The sequence below is a fragment of the Amblyomma americanum genome, chromosome 3, assembly GCF_052857255.1.
Source record: "Amblyomma americanum isolate KBUSLIRL-KWMA chromosome 3, ASM5285725v1, whole genome shotgun sequence".
Lineage (NCBI taxonomy): Eukaryota > Metazoa > Arthropoda > Arachnida > Ixodida > Ixodidae > Amblyomma > Amblyomma americanum.
The window spans coordinates 72274939-72283698 of NC_135499.1; positions in this window are offsets into that span (position 1 = coordinate 72274939).

Genomic DNA, 8760 nt, shown 5'->3' on the forward strand with positions numbered 1-8760 from the left:
GAGGGTAAATTTTTCTTGTATGAAACGGTGAAAACGTTCACTCCTTCCTCGCCGTCAGTTACCAAGCCCCGAGGTAGCGGCCACATTTCATGTCCGGCAGTTATTTTCTTCTGGGGACAAGATGTCTGCTAAAAACTGACTGGAGCAGTTAAGTGACCGTTCAATACCCTCTAAGAATTCGTGCACGCTTAACCGACACCAGTTTCGTGCGCATGCGTTCGTGTGTTTACGAAAAAAAGAAACAGCAGAAAACCATGCGTTCACAAGGACTAGAATCCTGTACACACGCGCACGAGCGCACAGCGTCGTCCTGCAGTGTTCACTGGACCTCCCGACACCAGGCCGACCCCAGACCAGAACTGCTCCCTACCCTATTCTCCCTCATGCCCGCTACCCTTATCAGCTCCTGTCCTCCTCTAAGCTCTGCGGGAAACCGGGAGACTTTCTTCACGTCCTTCTCACATGCCATACCTTCCCACATCCCCCATCCCCAATCACGGCGGACCCATAGTGGGAGGCTCTCCTGTCCCTGCTGCTGACCAGCACCGGATAATTACCGACGCCCTGAAGCTGATAGCCCTCCAAAGGCTGTCATTTGCCCTGTAAGGGCAGCCCCCTAACGGTCGCCTCGTGCCATATAGGGCAACAAATGTTTTCACTGCCACCACCCCTGCATCGTCCTGTCTGCTCTTTCTTTTTGTAAACGCGTCCTTTTCTGCTGTTTCGTCTCCGTAACCATGCACCAACTAGCCCAACAAGCTAAGCGTTTGAGTGTCCGTGTGCGCGCACGCATTGGCACAAATGCATGGCACCATTACTTCTTTGCTCATTTTTTAAAGAACGAAAGCTTATATCTGTAAAGCCGAACCCTCTAAGATTGTTTTTCTTCAAGTCCGAATAAAAATCGCTTACCCAGAGCTCCCCGAGGAGGTCGCTATTTATAGCAGGTCTATATTCCTGCACCCTGTGTTTTCACGCTTTTGCCGTACCTACGTACTCAGCCCATAGAAGCGCTCGTGACTGACCCATTTAGACGTTCTCTGTGAACCCTATTCAGAGAGCGGCCCAGCACTGCGTTCCACTATACCACCTTGCAAGCAATTAAACGCCCTTTGTACGCGATAAGCCAATGTGCACATAAAAATGTCTATTCTTTAAATGGCATCAAGCCTTCATTTCCTGCCATCGAATACGTAAACATACCTGTGATAATACCGGCGGCTACGTCCTCAGATTGCGTATCTGTAACAGACAATGCCAAATAGAGGAGACTTCCACGACCAGGGGCCCTATTCTCGACATTTCGCCATTTTGTTCAAATTGTGACGTAGGCGTGACGTAACCATCAAGGCGGTGCCAGGTTACGTAAGCACTGAAAGAGGTTACGAAATGTGAAGAATAAAACAAAAAAAGGATAAACACAAACGATGTCGTCTGCTACTGTTGGCGCCAAGTGCGAAAAAGAACGACGTTCCGGGAGCGTCATTATAGTCATTCTGCTGCGAGGCCGTCTTAAACAGCACTCACTGTGCACCAGCTGTAAACAGGATCAAACGGTGCGTACACACAGACCACAGCGGCTTCGGTGAGAACACGCATATGCAGCGAATGGCGCGCACTTTCACTGGCAGAGTAATGCTTGCCCTTGGCAACTGGGCCTTGCAAAGTGCCACGGTCGAAAAACGAAAAAAAGCACATTAAGCAACGCCTCGGCCGCTGAAAACGAATTTTGCTCCATGGCCCCAGCATCGCACCGTTGTATATGAGTGGTTCTGGTGACAAAAAATGCCGATGATTTCGACAGCTTCGTGATGCGCTAAAAAATGACGCTCATCCAACAACTAGAGGCATTTTGCAATGAAATAAATGCAACTCAATTTTTATACACCTGCTACTACACTGAAAAAAGGGGGGGGGGGGGGGGTCTGCGACTGAACTCTCGTGAGCAGTGTTTGTTTTGGCAGTCGTCTGCTGTCGTCTGCTACGGAGCGCCAGTGACGAACATGGAGCCTCCGTGCGCGAGCGTGGCCAACAGTAAGCAGCGCGGTGTTTATACACCGCGTTGTAGCGCAGATAAACTAGAAGCCATGCTCTGTTTTATGGAGCAGCATGCCGGTCTGGGCCGCGGGGCCAGCGAGGCGATGCCGGCAGAAACACGCCAGCGCCTGTGGGTGCAGCTCGCGGCCGAGCTGAACGGGCTGGGGCCGGCAACGCGCTCGCCGGAAGGCTGGAAGCGCTTCTGGCAGCAGCGGGTGAGGCAAGCGCGAACTGCAGGCTCGCTAGTCGGTGCAGAGCACAGGTGAGCTAATCTGCTTTCGGTGCGCGGCATGGCACGGTTACACTTTCACTATGACGTGTGTGCTCTTCGGTGCTTGCGAATTTTGCCTGCTCGTCCAGTTAGGAGCGCCTGTGCAAAGGCCAGTATACTGCTGTGCACTTGTGCTTACCCAGTGCAACATACGCAGACGCACCGAACGTCGTCACACGCTCTGGCGGCTTCTGAACAACCAGTGCTGCGATACATGACTTTCAGCACGAGACCCGTTAAGAGACACATAGTTCAAAACTGGACATATTGGAATACCTTACTCTGTGTAATCCAGCAGGGCAACCTATACATTTGGCATATTAGGCTGCAAGCTTTTTGTCCTAGATTTTGTCAAGAAATAGTCGGGCCTCTCGGAATGCTTATAACTCTCCCGCCTCACTTCCACTTTAGGTATGAGAGCCATATCTTTTATTCATGCAGAACTACAGGCGGGGGGGCTGCCGAACCCAGAGGCAGTGCTGAGCCCAAGTGATGCCCGCATTTTGGCAATCGTTGGCGAAGACTGCTCCGTGGGGTGCAGGTCCCCGGCCGTATTCGGCATGGCACCAGCAGCCTCAGTTTCACCGGTGAGTAACTATGAAAGAGTTTTTCCAACTTGCAAAAAGATATGTAAGCACCTTTCCACACAGCAAGCGGTGGCTGCTATCAGGCAGGAGCTGAAATCGCAAGGCAACTCTGTAAGCGCTTTACAGAATGACGCAAGCATACGTGATGGCCGTGCGTAAAATGACAGCGTTTGTTCCCATATCACCAAGGTAAATTCGTAACATCCTTCTGAAAATATGCCACAGCAAAAGATGTCTCAAAAAGAATGAAGCTGGAATCGTAAATATATAAAATCATTTTTATTCAAGATTAAATATAGCATGGCACAGTGTTGAAACCATAACCAGAAACCAATGCTTGTGTTGCCGCTGAAGTATGAATGAACTGTGAGTATTCATCTTATGCACTCGCAGGCACCGAGCCCAGCGGCACAGGCGCCAGAAGCCATGGATGAGCATGACTATTGCTCAGTACAAGGTTTGTCATGTACTTCAGTAGACAACAGCTTTCTAAGCATGGTGCAGGTTACAGTTAGTTGCAAGCATGGTGAGACATAGCTTTTAAGCATTGTTACAGGAAATGTGATCATAACTATCACACTGTCAGTTGGCTAATATATATGCTGGTTTACATTGAACAAACTTGTATCTTTCAGTAAAACATTTCTGTTTTTGCAGTCATAACATTAGTTTTATGCATTTATGGCCAAATTGTGTTGTACACATGGTGCCAAATTTCAATGTATGGTACCTGAAATGAAAAAAGGTGTACGACCCAAAAAATGCTCCTGCAATAAAGTGAGGCATAACACAATGCAACAGAAATGTGACGCATGTTCCAAGGCAGAGGTGTCTTGTGGTTTCACTACAGGAAAACACACTGAAATTACACATATGCAGAGAACCAGGGCCAGCCAGGTACGCGAGCTGCACCGCCACCAATACAAGCTGCACCGCACCAGCAAGGTGGCTCAATCAGGCGGCCGCATGCACTTCCACCTCGCCAGCAAGACCACCCAGGCAGTGTACAACAAAGGCACAACGCGATCGCCACCCTAATAGAACAACAAGGGCGCCTGGCCACGATACAGGACCAGAGGCTCCGGCAGATGACAACAGACCTGGCACACATCAGGGCCCACCTGGCGGGGTAAAGTATTATTGACTATGTTTGTTCAGTGTTTCCCCCAGGACGGTGATAAAGAACGCTTGTTGTCTTTGCAAAAAAAAGATTGAAAGCCTGCAGGTCCGCCAGGTCAACGCCGTCGAGCAGCTGGTGCAGGCCCTGCGTGACATTAACAGCACACTGCAGGGCCGCAACCAGGCGCCCTGTGAGAATGGTGGCGATCCATAAGGTGAGTTCAGAGGAACAGAAAAGAGCACGACCTTGGCAGTCAGAGCAGTGTAGTGAGAAAAGCCATGCTAGGTCATGCAGGCTACTGTACGGAGAGGTATTTTTCGATCCTCAGTTCTAGGATGCAGGTTAAATACCTGTCACAGCGGCCGAATTTCGATGGAGGCAAAACGCCGCAGAAACCCATGAGCTATGCAATGTCAGTGCATGATCAGGAGCCCTAGGCAGTCAAAATTAATACAGGGACCTCTGCTACTGTGCCTTTTTCTCTCTTCCTGCTTTCATTTCCTCCTCCATCCCTTCGCCGACAGCACTGTTGAGGTGACCTCCCGGAAGTGGAATAGTTACTGTGTCTTTAATTTCTATAAAAACCAAATTTCATAGCTTAAGGTGTTAAAAACATAATAGCTGGCATATGTGACAGGAGACAGTCCTCGAAGGATAACAATGAATGGTCTGAAGCGATAAAAGAAAAGGAGGGAGCAGTGGCACATTAAGATGCTATATCATGCATGCTGATAAAGCCAGTCAGGTGGCAACTCAATCTACAGTACAATGTGTACCAGAGGTGTTGGCAATGTATAAATGTGCCCTTACGTTATAACCACGAACTTAATGGTGACACTACTGTGCCATACACAGGTAGCACATGTCATCAACAGAAGCAAAAAAATTTCACATTAACATACAAGTAAAATGTAGGCAACGCCTCAATACAGCAAGTGAGGTTTGTGTAAGTGCAGCCAAGACACTCCAATCACTCAAAATTGCAATGAGAGTGTTTGGAAGCAACGCAAAGGTGGCAAATGCAGCATGGAATATAAGGGCCACTATGACTGCTTTTCACGGCATTGTGTTCATCGTGTGTTCATCAAAAACACGTATGCCCTTAACATCATTTCCTTCAATGAACAAGTAATTGTGTATACATGTCTTTCTGAGCTCATACTGAACCTGTAATGTCATTCGACTGTGCAGCACAGGCTGGCAACTCTTTAGAACTCGTTACATCTCTGATATAACGTGTCTTGCCCATGACAGTGAAGCGGAAACGGAACGAGATGTAAGGTTGCTCATTAAGGATGTGTAAAAAACTACGATTCTCATGCGAAGCACATCAGTCAGAGTTCAATGTTATACTAAGTTCATGACTAGATAAAAGCACAGCGAACATTTCCTCTCCTGTCTTGCGCAAACACTTCTCTACTGGATGAAATTGCACTCTCAGGGAGATACCGTTGCCACCTTGCATCTTGCGTACTGTGCGCACTTTGTGACCTGCAGCGATGCTGCAGCCCAGAGAGGTAACATAATGCTCAAGTGGTTGCCAATGAATGGTAGCCAAAACACAACACACACGACACAGGCTCCATACTGGAGGCACTGAGGACAGGGAAAAAGTTAAGTTCTTTTGCAGGTGCATGGTGAACGCACAGACTGCTCTCTTGGCATGCTGCATACATACTGACAGTATACGGCACAGCATACAAACAAGTCCTGAAGATAGCATTAACATACAGCCCACATTTCACAGAGTGTAGGATAGGCGTGATACAAGGTCACACACATGGCCACAGTTTGCTCCTATGGTGGGCGACGCCCACCTCTTTTAACACTACAATGATGGCAGGTGCAAGGGCGACGACGACCACTGCCACAATGTCGACTATGACAGGACTTCGCCAAATGCTGCACATTCCCCTGTAAAGAGCACTGTGCACAGTAGCAGCTTTTCACAACACTGCACCACCACACATAACTTCACGCATGAAGCACTCAACTTGAAGCAGCACACTGTAGACTGCGTTTGTACAGCACCACTGAAGTTGAATTCCTTGCGTGGGCACATCCTCTTGATGAAGACAATGCAATGAGAAGTGAGCAGAGGCTTTGTGCCTCAGGGAAGAAATACTGCGAAGACAGCGTTCTGTGCTCACAGACACAACGCAGTATGATGAAACACAGCACATGCTGCGGCACGAATATATTAAATAAATAGCTGGAACTCAGTTTTCACTTTAAACAAAAGCTTAAAAATAAACAGTGCAACATACTTGTTGCCGTATGAAACAAAGTATGCAATAATGCCAATCCTTGCTTGCAGGGTGGCTGGTACTGGCGAGGTGGCTGGTGCAGGCGAGGCGGCTGGTGCTGCCGAGGCAGCTGCTGGCTGCACATAAACGTGTCTACAGGCGAGGCTGGCACAAAAATGTCTGCAGCAGCTGGTCACGCTTATATCTACCTGCCTGGTATAGAGCAGGAAAGGCACCGTTGTCATCACAGAGGTCTGTGTCATCATCAGGGTCACCGTTGTCAGGGGAGGCAAGTTGAGGCAGCCGTGAATATATGCACACATTGTGCAACACTGCACAAGCTGCAACAATCTTCGCTGCAGTCTCCGGGTCGTAGTGCAGTGCGCGGTACCGTTGTAGACACCTGAACCGGCTCTTCAGGACACCAATCGTGCGCTCGACAACAGACCTCAGCGATGAATGTGCACTGTTGAACCTGGCAGCAGGACTGCCAGGAGCGTGACATCCTGGAATGGGTGTGACCAACCATGGCTGCAGCGGGTAGGCGCCATCACCTGCAAGCCAATGAAGACTGACATTTTTCAAAATGCGCAACATCTGCAATTTGGGTGCATGAATTTTTCAGTCCATTATTTATTTCATCATTTATTACTTTTCTCTCCTCATTACAAAGGCCTCTATTTATGATACAATAATTATTGCTGTCATTGTTATCAGCCATGATACAGGCAATATGGCAGCCTGTAAGTTTGCTGTATACAAATAGTAACATGTACCGGTAGACATATCAGCTTTGAAGGAGAGCCTCAGCTATATGTGACCTCACATTTTCTGAGGCACAGCATAAAGAAGTATCCCTTATTTTTCCACCCTCTCGGTTAACAAGTAAAAGCAAATCTGCATGTTGTGATATTTATGTTGTTACATAGTTGTGATACTACTGTATATTGCATTGCTCACCCGTGAAGGAACGTGAACAAATATCTTATTTTTTGACTCACTCGATGTGCAGGAATAAGCAGGTCTGCATCCTGTGTTATTAATGTTATTATGTTATTATGTACGTATGTTGTTATAAATACCTTGAAGGAAAGCCTCAACTCTTCCTGCCCTCCGATTTCCTTACCGATAGCAGTTTCACTAATGCAACACCTTCGTTGACACTACTGCTGACATGTAGAAACCCTGGATTTGCATTAATTTGAAAGCAAATTGCCTCAACAGTGTGTTCACTGTAGATATGCTTAACCAGCTACATGCAACTGTTGTCTGAGATCTACTGACTGGATTTACATTTGTTCAGTCCAACTATTTCGCCCTTGTGCCAGAATTCACATACCTAGTAGATATTCCCCACATTGCAGAAAATTGTGGTTGCACAGTGCATGATGCACCGGTGATGTCCGCCACACGAAGGAATCATGCACAGACCCTGGGAATGTAGCGTCAAGTGCCCTGATGCGAAGATGGGCATCGCACACCTGTAAAGAAGCATGAACAAATATTTATTTTTTTACCCGCCCAATTTACAAGTGCGAACCAGTCTTTGTATTGTAACATTTATGATGTGGCGTAGGTGTATATTTTGTGTTCCAATTTAACAACTTCAGCCGCCGTCTGTGTTGTTAGCAGTTTTTTTTTTACCTTATGCCATAGTTTTTGCTAGCACAGACATGCGCCAAAACACTGACTTTCCTCCACTGCATTATCAACTGCACACTGGTACAGTATGTTGCACTACAGCAGACAGCATACTGAAACCATAAAACCAAAGTGATTGATTGTGATATTTGACACAGATGAGAAAAAAGAGGATCCAACACTAACTGGACTGAGCACTCAGAATCTAATCTCACAGTGAAGTGGGAACACCCGCATCACCCAAGACAAAGTGTCATAAAACAATAAAGATAACATAGCACATGACATGAACTGTGCAAACAAGGCCATACTGTGTAATCCTTGTCCAAGAGCACCTTGTTTGTGCAACTCCCACTACTCCAGCAATGAACACTGTCCTGTCAGTAATGTGCAGTTGCAGGGCTTACAAGAACAAATACATGGGCATGCAATGGGCTATGTGTGCAAGTGCCAGTCTACTACCTCTTTTTCTTTCTACCTTTGAGTGTCATGTTGCCAGAATATAAGAACTCAGACGCAGCAAAATACAGAAAATCACAAAGGCTGCACTCCAGGCAGTTTGGAGGCTCCGTGCATTGTATGTTTCTTTTTCCGAAGGCACGATTGTGCCATTTTTTTCTGCTTTCCTTTACAGGCACAAATGTTAACACGCTTTCTCCAGCAGACCGTTCTCCCTTTAGTCTAATAAAACATGCAGGTAAGCACGCCGCAAACGAGTGCCGACGACGGCATGTTTCTGGTTACAGGAGACCAAAGGTCATGCACCGAAGAGCGCCGCTACAAAGCTTATTGTTGTCGTTCTTACCACCATGACGTTCAAGGCATAGTATCCCTTGCGGCAGAAGTACGCAGGTCTGT